This window comes from Equus asinus, chromosome 21 (genome assembly GCF_041296235.1).
Source record: "Equus asinus isolate D_3611 breed Donkey chromosome 21, EquAss-T2T_v2, whole genome shotgun sequence".
Classification (NCBI taxonomy): domain Eukaryota; kingdom Metazoa; phylum Chordata; class Mammalia; order Perissodactyla; family Equidae; genus Equus; species Equus asinus.
This window is the reverse complement of record NC_091810.1, coordinates 16514188-16526879: the sequence shown is the minus strand read 5'-3', so window position 1 is coordinate 16526879 and position 12692 is coordinate 16514188. Positions and strand designations below refer to the sequence as shown.

The 12692-nt window shown below is 37.4% G+C and overlaps 1 protein-coding gene across 2 annotated transcripts in view; it reads left to right on the top strand.

Moving 5' to 3' along the window:
* PPARG (peroxisome proliferator activated receptor gamma) overlaps nt 1-12692 on the top strand; it is a 130377-nt gene that overhangs the window by 9427 nt on the left and 108258 nt on the right. The window lies entirely within an intron of this gene.

Here is a 12692-nt window from a genome sequence, read left to right as displayed (position 1 = left end):
CTTAATGCAGCTAACAAAATTCAGCTCATAGCTCTTAGAATTTGCTTATGGGTAAAATTGGTGTGATGGTACGTCAAAGAAGAAATCTACTGAGGAGGAGCTCCTTTTTAAGCTCCCTTTATTTATTCAGCAAATATCTATTGAGCTCCTACTTAGTGCCAAGGGCTGTTTTAGAGAAGGAGGATAAAGCAGTGAACAAGACAGACAAATTCCATCCCTCCTGGAGTTTACGATTATTGTTATCGAGATTTAACAAGAACATTAGTGGGAGAGATGGTGACTAAGAGGAGGCAGTCATCTTGGCCCTTGCTGTGGGACTGGGCAGCCTTGCTGCTCCAATGTGGAGAAAGGTGGATGTCGTTGAGAATGTCCAGGGATGTTTTTCCTAGATCTCTTAATATTATATTGTTTTAGGTTTTATGTAGGTGTAATGTATTGTATATTGTATATAATGTATTTATTATATCACTTTATTTTTCTCTTGGTAATAAAGTTATTAACAAAGGAGATAGGAATGCATCCTTTGTTAATAAGGTATTACTATTCTTGAAAATCCAAATTACAAGGTGATTATTCACTTTGCAGAAGGATTATTTATTTTATAATGTTCTCACAATGGGTATATTTAAGTGGTTAACCAAGTGAATTTAGTTCATAACTTTATTTACACCTAACAAAAATGTAAAACAAAGTTCACTGGGACTACCCCATTAAAATTTAAAAAACTTCTTTTTCCTGAGAAGTAAAGTTAGCCACTTTCCTTTAAAAGCCTATTAAGAACTTTTACATATTAAGAATATATTATTTGAGTAAAAGGTGACCTGGATCCCATTTCAAATTATTTATTATAGCTATTTCCAGTTTCTGTATTCACAATCAAATTGTCTAATTACTATTTCAGTTCTGTTTTTAAATTGAGAGAAAATATCTTATTGACCACTTAGAAATAAATTGTGAACAATATGAAACTTTTAGGAAAAAATGATAAGGAAAATAAATTTTGAAGGAATTTATATGAAGTTAGAATTAACTCTTGCATATATAGAGTGACATGGAACGCTAGAGTGCAGCTCAATGCAGATGTAACCAAAACTTTAAAATTTTGCAAATTTCACTAATTTATTCAATTCCACAAACTCCGTAAACATTTATCAAATGACCACTAACTTTACAGCACTAGATATCCACATAGGAAGCAAAGCGTGCCCCCCAGAAACATGGCTTTATAGACAGTGAGATGGGTGCTTTTCAGTCTTGAGACTACGCCATGCTGGCTAAGTGACAGGCTGTCTAGCACTAGGCAGGCAAATGACCTCAGCTGAGGACAAGTTGAGAAAATGACTAAGTGACCGTAGCGTGTCCCTCGGCACGCTTGTGTCTTTAGTCCATTCACACAATTCACGCTGCGTGTTGGACTGTGTGTCCTAGACCCGTCTTTGATCCCAAGAGAGCACAATACATGCACCCAATTAATTTGTTTTCATTATGCACATTAAGTTTTTAAATGTCAGGTTGATTTCCTTTGTCATACAACATGTGTGAAATATTTACCCCTGCCGCCAGCTTTTGAATTCAGAAAATGCAAACTAATTTTAGACAAAGGGAAGCAATTGGAAGGCAGATCTACTCTGAAATGTAATCTAACTCCTTCCATAGTCTATGTTATACTTTATGTTTGTTGATTATTTGCTGTCTTGTCTTTTAGTTTTTATGTACAAGTTTTGTGTATCAAGCAAAATTGTTAATTCCTAGAGGGTAGGAATGAATGTTGTAGTTCTTACTCCTCTTACATATATATACACTGCGTACCTGCTTTGACTCACGGCCTGTCCCAGGCAGCTGGGTGCATTATAAGTGCGTTATAAATACTTTTAAACTTGATTTGATTTTGAGGGCCCTTTGTGCTTTTTCAATATCACTTCTATGAGATTCTCAGCACTACTATTCACGTTTTTAGGAAATTCCCTGAATTACTCCTTAAAATGTTAATTTCTATTTTATGTAAATTTTTATGGCACATAATCATATGAAATAAATGCCAGAAAAGATTTCCATTTTACTATTCTAAAGTGGGCAAAATGGGATATGAAACGGAAAAAAATGTTAATTATAGACCAGCATTCTAGTTGGATCTTTTAGTTGTTCCGGTCAGAAGAACAGGTTTTTAAATGGCCTAAGGGCTAGAGCACTGTAAATACATTCTTGTTTGGAGGCTTTCAATGGCAACTGTAACAAATTCTGTTTAGTACTACAGCTGGAGAAAAGTTCATAATGATGTACAATAGAAAATGATATTTTGACTCGTTACTCATGCATAAGGTAAAACTGGTTCCCTTTCAAACTTTTTGTAAAGTGTTAGATAGAACATTGTGAAGTTTAGGCCTATTAATTTGTTTATAATTTATAGAAATAGTTGAATTGCTCAACTATTTCATATATGAATCACAAGTATTATGATTATTTAACACCTAATCTCCTTTTACATAGTAGACGTGGGTTTATGAGCAAATCAAAATACCAAAAAAACTGATATACATATAAAAGCAAAGCAAATAGATGATTTTTTTTAATGTGGCCTTGTGACACCTCTACACCCCCACTCCTCTCCGTAGGCCTTCATTTGTGGATGTAGGACGAAGGTAGGAGTCTATAACAAAAGATCAATGCAGGGAATTTGCACCCTCTCCACCCTTGGGCACCCTGCCATTATCCTTCTGCAGCCACACCTGTTCATCTCTTACTAGGGCAGAGAAGTGCCCTGCAAGACACAATACCAAGAGAGAGATGCCAAATGGCAGGGAAGATGGAGCGAGACCGAAGGCAGGAGAAAGAACTGAAACAGGCTTGAAGCTTTCTCTCGTTGACATCCAGACTCCGGTGCCCTTCTTGTTCTTTTGGGTAGGGCTGGACACAGTGAATTGCACACATGTTCAAGTTGGTTGGAGGCACTAAAGGTCTCAGGACTCAGAGTTTGGAATCTACGTGAATCATAAGGGGTAAAATTGAAACAGTTAGTCAACAGTTCAGAGCAGTAGATGATGAAGGGCTGAAATGAGTAAGGCAGAAAGCGAGCGCTACAACCACTCAGAGACGGGCAGGATGAGTGTGGATTGGAGAGCACACCCAGGAGGAGCCTTGTGGAGACGGTGGGACTTAGGCTTGACTTCAGGAGTTCAGAGATTGACAGGGTAACCTTATAAATAAGAACAGTAAAAAATGTGCAGAAAAAGAAGCAAAGAAGGGAATCAAGGGACAAGCCCATTAATATGAAATATCCAGAAGCAGCAAATCCATGCTGCTCAGTGGTTCTCAGGGCGTGGGGAAGGGGGTGGGGGAGCCGCTGCGTAATGGGTACAGGATTTCCTTTTGAGGTGATTGAAACATTTTGGAACTGGATAGAGGCGATGGTTGCACAACTTTAAGAATGTACTCAGTGCTGCTACTTGCATGCTTTAAAATAGTTAATTTTATGTTCCGTGAATTTTACCTCAGAAGAAAAAAATCATGGCTTGAGATAGCCAAAGAGGAGTGAAAAGAATTTCCCGTATAGGAAAACAAATCCTGGAAGAGTGAATAAGCATGGATTGAGGGGAGCTGTGCAGTAAGCTGTGCAGTCCGTTTGAACTGGGTAGTTCATGTATGTGAATGGTGAGAAGTATGGCTGGAGATGTAGATTTCAGGTCGGATGAGAAAGGTCTGGAATGCAGGCAAAGGAGTGCGGGTTTTATCTTATAAGGAGCGGCGAGATTCCAGGTCTTGAGCAGTGGGATGATTTAATCAGAAGATTGAGTTGGCAGTGGTGTGCAGGGAGAGTAGTTAGGAGCCTGTCACAAAATGTGGACATGACATGAGGAGGGCCTGTGGGGACGAAGAGGAAGGGAAGACATGAGAAATGTTCCAGAGCAGGGAGTGGTGCTCAGTGTGGTCTGTGGACTGCTGCCGCTCACAAACTCTTAGTTACTGACTTGGCACAAGATAAGTACAAATTTGAGGATAAGCATTTAAAAACTGTTATATGTGTCATGACATTCAAGCATATGGATTTGCATTTTATAAAAGTATCCACAATGGATTGAAGAGAAAAATTCCTTCACTTCAGAGTTAGAGCGCCGCTGCCTTAAAGGATGAATTGACTGGACCCAGTAACGGAGCCTCGTAGGGCAGTCATCATGCCACATACTGTGCTGGCTGCTGGGACTGTGGCAGTAAACAAGACAGACTGCTCCCTTCCCCTGTGGAACGTCCTGTGTCATAGACAGTCCTTTGTCAAAGGATTGCTAGAAATTAAAGGGAGTCATACTTCAGCTGGGAATAAGGAAAGAATTCTAGTAACTACAGTTGTCCAACAGGAGAGGCTGCCTGGTGAGAAAGTGAGGGCTTTTTCAGGAGCCATACTCATGCAGAATCTGTATGGCCTTCTGTCAAGAAGTCTTGTTCAAGAGGAGGAATGAATTAAGTAAATGATGAGGTCCCTTTCAACTTTAAGGTATTGTGATTCCCTGTTTTATAACATTAGCTTAGTAGAACATATTTCACTCATAATTGGCTGTATTGGAACGCCGGTGTGTACTAAGCGGCCATTTTCATCAGTGCTTATAATTACATTTCCTTACATTTGAATGCAAATTCGATTTTAGACATATCCGTACAGTTAGTTCCTTTAAAAAGAATTCTTCTCTCATGCCCTCTCAGCATCATTTATTTCCAATTTTAATATCTGCAGTAGGTTCCTCTTCCACATGATGTCTGTCACAAGTAACGCAGATTTCTGCAGAAGGGAGTTACGCAAATCGCAGTCACGCTGCTCATCTTTACATCATTTGTTCTTGCTCTTGTGATGTAACGTTGTGGTTGAACAAGACCAGACATGACTACCCATTTGGGGAATGTCTTTGGGATTCCATTTTCATGTGCATGAAAGTTCAAATAACTTTTATTATTCAACGTGTTTGACTTAGTTGTTACAAGCTTCAAACTGTGATTGTCAGCATTTAGCGGCTGGAATTATCACAGATTAGTTGAGCTTTGGAGGGTCTGGAGGCCTTAGACTCCTTGCTATGTTTTGAGGGAAATTCTAGAAAACACCTCACTTAAATAAGGGACATTATTTTCAGAAGGATTGTTTTTCTTTTTAAAGCTTTTTTTTTTTTGGAGGAAGACTAGCCCTGAGCTAACATCTGCCAATCCTCCTCTTTTTGCTGAGGAAGCCTGGCCCTGAGCTGAGCTAGCATCCCTGCCCATCTTCCTCTGTTTTATATGTGGGATGCCTGCCACAGCCTGGTTTGCCAAGGGGTGCCATATCCACACCTGGGATTTGAACCAGCGAACCCTGGGCCGCCAAAGTGGAACGTGCGCACTTAACCGCTGAGCCACTGGGCCAGCCCCTCATAAGGATTGTTTTGGTGCTTATGGTATTAGTTGAAGAAAAAGTTAGCTGCAAAAGAATAAATTCATTTCACTTCAAGTCTAGTAGACTTTTTTTGTTAAAATAGCCTATTTTCATAGTGTCTTATTAAACCAGCTTATACTTTTCATTAAAATATGTGTAAAATTTTGAATTGTGCCTAGAACAGTGCCTGGTATATAGTAGGTACTCAAATATTTATTGAATATTGTTCATCAAATGTAGGGTGATGGTGGACATAGCATTTCAAGTAGAAAAATAGTATGAGCATAGGCACAGAAGTAGGGAAAATGTGAGTTTAGAGAAAAGCAAAGATAGCTTCGTTCAGGTAGCATTTATGTGTGATTACCAATGTGAAAACTTTTTGGCTGGCTAATTTTGGTGGCTTCTTACTTTCTGCACAGTATTTAAAATACCAATGATGATGACTCCTGATGCTTATATCCAAAGTGAATAGCTCAGTTTGAGCATAAAAAGTTGTTACCCCTGACTTATCTGGGTTTCTGAGCCTCTCCTCTCCTTTCTGTCTTCTCCTTCTTTCCCCCTTCCTCCCCTCTGACCCTCAATTCTTGCTGCAGCTCTGGTTCTGATTCCCTCCATTTCCCACCTTTTTTCCCCATTCCCGGTGTTTCCTATGTTCTCTCTTTTTTCCTTCTTTTCTGTCTCTGTTTCTTCCCTCTGATAGCTCTCTTCCTTTTCCTGTTTCTCAATTACTAATATCTCTGTCTTTGGTTAGGTCTCTAACTATAATATGGAAATGAAATGTATTTTTATCTACTAATCAAATGATGAAGTAGGTTTTTTTCTTTATAGAGGTATAACTGACTTGTAAAATTGTAAGATATTTAAAGTGTACATCGTGGCGATTTGATATACGTATATATATATATATACATATACACTGTAAAAGGATTCCCTCCATGTGGTTAGTTAACACATCCATCACCTCACATATTTATCTTTTTTTGACGGGGCACAGAACATTTAATTTCTACTCTTAGCAAATTTCAATTATGCAATAAGTTGGTGTCAACTGTAGCCACCATGCTTTACATTAGGGATGTTTTTATTTTGAATTTAACATGAACAAAATGTTTATGTTGCTCTTTCTGAGACAAAATAAAATTGGTTATCACTTATAAGTGGATTTTGATTGGTTTTTAAAAAAATTATTGAGTCACTAATCTGCAGGTTGAGAAAAGGGGGTCAGTAGACCCTGACTGGTAAATCCTAGTACAGCACAGTAGCTTGTCAAAATAACTCCTAATTGTCTTTAACAACCTTAGTTTTTCTCTGTTTCCCCAAACAGCAGATATATCAGATATATCATATGATCCTTTAGCATCTAATTTTTTTTAATATAGCTTCATATATGCAGTTGTACAATAGCTGGAATATTTTTCTGTTTTATTCATTCTTTATCCCTAGCACCTATCACGCTGTTAATGATCAGATACTCAATAAATAATTGTTGCTTTTTATTTTTAATCTGCAGTCTCATTCGGCTTCCTAATCCTAAATAGCTATCAAGACTTTTTGGAGTAATATTACTCATTAGGATAACTTAATTTATGATGGATTTATAAGTGTAACCAGACAATTTCCTGCCCAGAGAATGCTTTCTTTCCATTCAGTCTACCCTTTAGTCTCTTCCACAGCTTCAATCCTTAGCCAAAATCCTTAACCATCCTTCTAAAGGACTCTCCCTTAATTATCTCAAGCACCAAAAAAGTAATCTAGCGATTGATAGTAATAGTTAATATTTATTGAGTGCTTATTCTGTATCAGGCTCCATTTTAAGCACATTACATACATTATCTCATTTTATTCTTCCAACAACTATATAAGGTATACAGTAGTATCTCTATTTTGCAGATGAAGAAACAAACAGAAAGAATAAAATAGCCTGCCTGGTGATAAAACTAGGAATAAAACCCAAGCAACCTGAACCCTGCCACCTTGTCTTGTACTCTTTAACAAGAACCAAATTTTCCAGGATTTAACTTGCCAGAGAATGAGATGTCTACACCCCACCACCACCATTCTACACTTAACAGATCCACACAAGTGTAGCCATATTCAGCTGTAACCGTGGATTAGATCTAAACTTTTAGTTGTTCTGGTTCACTGAAAATCAGTTTGTGTGTCTTGTTAGTGGTTAGCAACTTGAAAGTACTTATTCTTGTTACTTGTGACGAGATAAATTAGAGCCCCACATCTTTAACTTATGTTCGGTAACTCCGCCATCTCTTAAAACCAACCACTGTTAGGAGATTCTTTATTCCATTTTCTCTCTCTTAAACTCCTCATAATTCAAATAAAGTTATTTTATTTTGTCATCCTAGATTATAGAGGTCAATTTAATAGCAAATTTTGTATGACTGCTGTAAAAATCTAAGGAAGGATGCAATTGGCCCGTCTCGAGTCTAGCCTCTAATGGAATCAATAGGCTATTGGGAGGTAGGGGGGCGTGGGGAACTGTGGCAGACCTGTGTGTTTAGTTTGATGGGATAAAAATTAGTCATTTGGGAGTGTTCATATACTTCCACCTTCCCCCAATGCACCAAAGAGAATTTTCGTTTGACAGTACAACACCTGCTTCCCCTACCCTTAGAAAAATTGATGTTACAAGGTCAGTTCCTACGTTTTTTTTTTTCATCGTTCTCCCAAAAGCCCCAGTACATAGTTGTATATCCTAGTTGTAATTCCTTCTAGTTCTTCTATGTGGGACGCCGCCACAGCATGGCTTGATGAGCAGTGTGTAGGTCTGCACCCAAGATTCAAACCAGCAAACCCTGGGCCACTGAAGCAGAGCATGTGAACTTAACCACTCGGCCACAGGGCTGGCCCCTCCTAGATTTTTGTGACGAACTATTGGAGAATGAGTGGAAAGGTACTGGACATGAAAAAGCTGGAGGAGATTTAAGTTGATATACATAATAAAGTGCTGAGAAGGAGAGGAAGAGGGGGAGATTATGAATTTACTGGGCTGGGAATGGAGAAGGTGTTAGTGACAAGGCTTTTGGTGAAGAGACACTTTGGAGAGTATGGTGTGTGAAAAAAACTGAAGGGAACAGGGATATGGGAAGAGTTGCTTGTAGTTATAAATTGAATCTCCATTAATGTATTTTGAAAGACCCCAGTAAAGAATGGAATTCCTTTTAATCTTGCAGATAATGAAGAATGGCCAATGTTGATTTGTGTTTCTTTAGTTCTTCAGAGGGAGAAGACAGATAGTCAATTTGGGTGATGCTGAGTTCGAGGTTCCTGAAGAACCCCAGGTTGGGAGTGTTCAAAAGAAAGTTGGAAATACAGATTTAGAACTCTTGAGAGAAGAGTTGTGTTTAGAGATAAAGATTGGGGAGCTATACGCAAGCAGGTGCATTTATGGGTAAGGGTGAAGCCAAGAAGGAACTTTCAGAACAAGTAGAAAAGCTCAGAAAGAATAGGTACTGAGAAAAGGGACTAAAATCATGGTCATATGGTACGATAAGAATGAGGAGAAACTGGTCTCTGGGTGGCCAAGTGAGGAGGCAGTTTCCATAGGGGAGGACAGACAAAATGTCAAATGCTGCCGAGGCAGAGACAGCAGTGTGCTGGAACCAGCTCAGACTGACTTGTGAAAGGCAATTGTTAAATTTTCAGGATTTTCGTGAGCCAATTATTATCCACAGCCATTATTAAAAATTAAATTGTATATACTTGCAATTTAACAAGTTATGTTAAAAACGAAGGTAATAAACATTCAAATGCATCATTTGCTAGTTATTTTACCTTGTTGAGGCATTCGTGTACATTGTATCTGTGTGGCGGAAACACTGTATAATGTTGTGTGCTCCTGCACCACCTCTCCCACCTCGGCTCTCAGGGACGTCACACTGGTAGCTCGCAGTCGGTCACAGTGGAGTATTTACACCACGGAAATTGGTAAACTCCACAAATCAGAGCATTTCTCCCTGCAAGGAGAGCCAGCAGTTAAACATTTACCAGCACACTATTGATAAATAGAATGAAAATCAAGAAAATTCCAGTACCCACAGTGTAACAGGGTTTCCTTGGCAGCTGGATCTGGAGTCTGGATGTTGCTATAAAGACCTTTAATAAAATCTTTTTAAAAGGAAAAAAAGAAGGAAAATCAAGAAAAGTCTAATACATTTAACAGGAAGGAGACAGCTTGTAACATTTGCTTGAGTTCCAGTAGAAAGTTGGGTGACTGAAACCACAGTGAAGTGGGTTGAGGAGTGAAATAGTAGAAAGTGAAGAAACAGATGTTGAAAGAAGTTTGAGAACTCTTGACTTGAATAGTTAAGCACATTGTTATTGACTTTTTTTTCAAATTGTAGGCCTTACAGAGTATATACAATGCTAATGTACTTTATTAATCTCCAAAAATGAACAATATATGCAAATTTATTTGATGGTAGAACTTTTTCTTTTGGAAAATCTTAAAAGAGCTAGTTGTCTAGGGAACACATTTTGGGAAATGCTGCTATAGTATTGCACAATTAAGATGATGTTGGTTGTAAGTTTGAGGTAAATATTCTTGTTATTAAAGTTTCTTAGTTTACAAAAAAAATATTGTAAAGAATGGATATTGAATTTTATTTTATATTTTTGCATTACTTGAGATAATCATCTAGTGTCTTTTAAAATTTGATCTAGTGATGTGACACATTAATGTATATTCTAATAGTAAATCTTCTTTGCCTTTCTGAGATAAATCAAACTTGGTTGTGGTGGTTTATTCTTTAGTGTACTATTGAATTTGTTTGTTAACATTTTAGCTATAATTTTAAATCAATAGTAATAAGTGGGTTGGTATTTTTCTCTTTGTTCTTTGTTAGGTTTTAATATCAACAGTATCCTACTTCTGAAAAATTAATTTGGTGTAATTGTGGTTTTTTCCTATTCAGAAGGAGTTTTGTAGCAAGAAAGTTAACTTTTCCTTGAAAGTTTGAAAAAAATTCATCTATAAAATTATCTAGGGGCTGGCCCCATGGCACAGGGGTTAGGTGCACACATTCCACTTCAGTGGCCCAGAGTTCGCCGGTTCAGATCCAGGGTGCAGACTGGACACCGCTTGGCAAGCCATGCTGTGGTAGGCGTCCCACATATAAAGTAGAGGAAGATGGGCACGGATGTTAGCTCGGGGCCAGTCTTCCTCAGGAAAAAGAGGAAGATTAGCAGCAGATGTTAGCTCAGGGCTAATCTTCCTCAAAAAAAAAATAAATTATCTAGGGCCAGAGCTTTTGGGAGAAGTAATTCTTTGACAAATTTTCAATGATTTCCATCGTTAATTATTTTTCTATTTCTCAAGTCAACTTTTACCATTTATTCCATTTCGGACAAATTATTTTGAGTAAATTGCCCTTTGGCCTGCATTATTATCTTAGATCCTGGTAAAAATCCTATCTTAGATATAAAATTTGAATGAGTAGATATAAACAGCCCCTTTCTGATATGAGTTCTGTTGAAATGTGAGGAGCTCATCTGCTCTCTTCAGCCTACTTCTCTAGTTTATAGGGATGAGTAGAAGGATTTATAATCTAATGAACATAAACCAATCTGTATTTAACTGACCTGATGGAGAACAGGAAAGAACCATAATCCATGATACATATTGCCCCAGAATGGATCTTGTTTCTGCCCTGTAACGATAAAATAAATCCTGTATGTTATGATATTTTAGGATATTTATATATATAATTAATTGATAAATATAAATTATAATTTATAAATACAATTCTATTTATTAATAGTAATATAATAAATTTAATAGTACTTTATAGTATATTTATTTATAAAATAACATACTGTATTTTATGTCTGGAAACTATACCTTCTGTGGTACAATGCAGTTCTGAGTGGATACAGAAAGGAGATGGCTGATCTTAGTGAGAAAGGGTTTGGGAAAGGTTGTGGAATTCTCTCTGCCTCTGAGAGTCACAGAAGTGGCCCACTTTTCTATTTGATCCAGCTCTTAGGGCTACAAGCTGGGAATAGAAAGCACTTTCCAGAAATCTTTACTTTCTTCCTGTCTGCTTCTTAATGAATTCATATTTAGTTCAAAGGGAAACTGGGACGAGTGTGAAGGAAAGCTTGTATGACTTAAGCTTCACATGGAGTCTGCATTCTTTAATTTTTCAAATAGAAATTTTGTTCACATTTTCTTTATTATTCTTTTTTTGTTTTCATGTATTTAAGCTCTTTTTAGTTGACCTAAATCTATAAAAAGTCAACGTGGTAATGCATTATAGAGTTATTTCTCATGTGTTATGCACGTTCTGTATAATTAACAGTTTTGGTGTGGATACTCCTTTCATTTTTGACTAACAGATTAGAAAGTGTTAATATAAATTTCTATGATACAGGTCAACAGTCCGAAAACAGAACATACAGGTCTAAAACATTGACAGATTACCCCTTTCTATAGAAGAATATGTCCCATTTTGAAAACAAAATTGTTACTTTATTATTGATATTGAGCCCACGTTAAGAGGTTTTCAATTTTCAAACAGAGGAACTAAACAATGCTAGAGAAACAGACAAATAATCAAACAAAATTCATTGGCTATAGTTTATATTCTTTCATGTTAGAGTGACAACATGGGAAGACATTTTATATTCGTGATCCACTACTTTTATGCCATGCTTTGGGTGATACTAGAATAGTTTCTGCAAATTCCAAATTTGTAAGGGTGCAGAATTAAAAAAGAAAAATATTTAGAATTTTGTGCAGGTTAGACTGTGCAGAATGTTGGGTCTGGATGTTGGATGTTGGGACTGTTAGGCGCGGATGATAAGGCTTTTGGCACTAGATGCTGTTTTGTCTTTATGGAATGTACAGCTATTCTAGGATCCCTGAGCCCGCCCTAAGAGCCAAGGATATGAATCCTAAGACCTTTGGCACATTTACTGGGATCATCTGCTTTCTGGGTCTTCCTTTTAAAGATCTACTCCACACAGAATGTGCTGCATCTACTGTCCCTCCGTGGTTGTGACACATGCCTGTACTTTTACCTCAGGCTCAACAGCCATGTGCCATCTAGAGTGAGGTTATATTTTAATAAATATTATCTTTGCTTTGTATAACTTTAATCAGTCATCTATCTTTTGAGGTTATTAACCCTTTTAAGATCCAGTTTTTCTTAAATCTACACAATAATGTAAATGTCATTATTAATTTGAAATAAAAGATAGATGAGATAAAGGACCTTGACTCGTGATCAGTGACAGAACTAGGAAGGTAGGTGACGTGAATCTAAGACACTTCTCCGTAGGAAGGTTC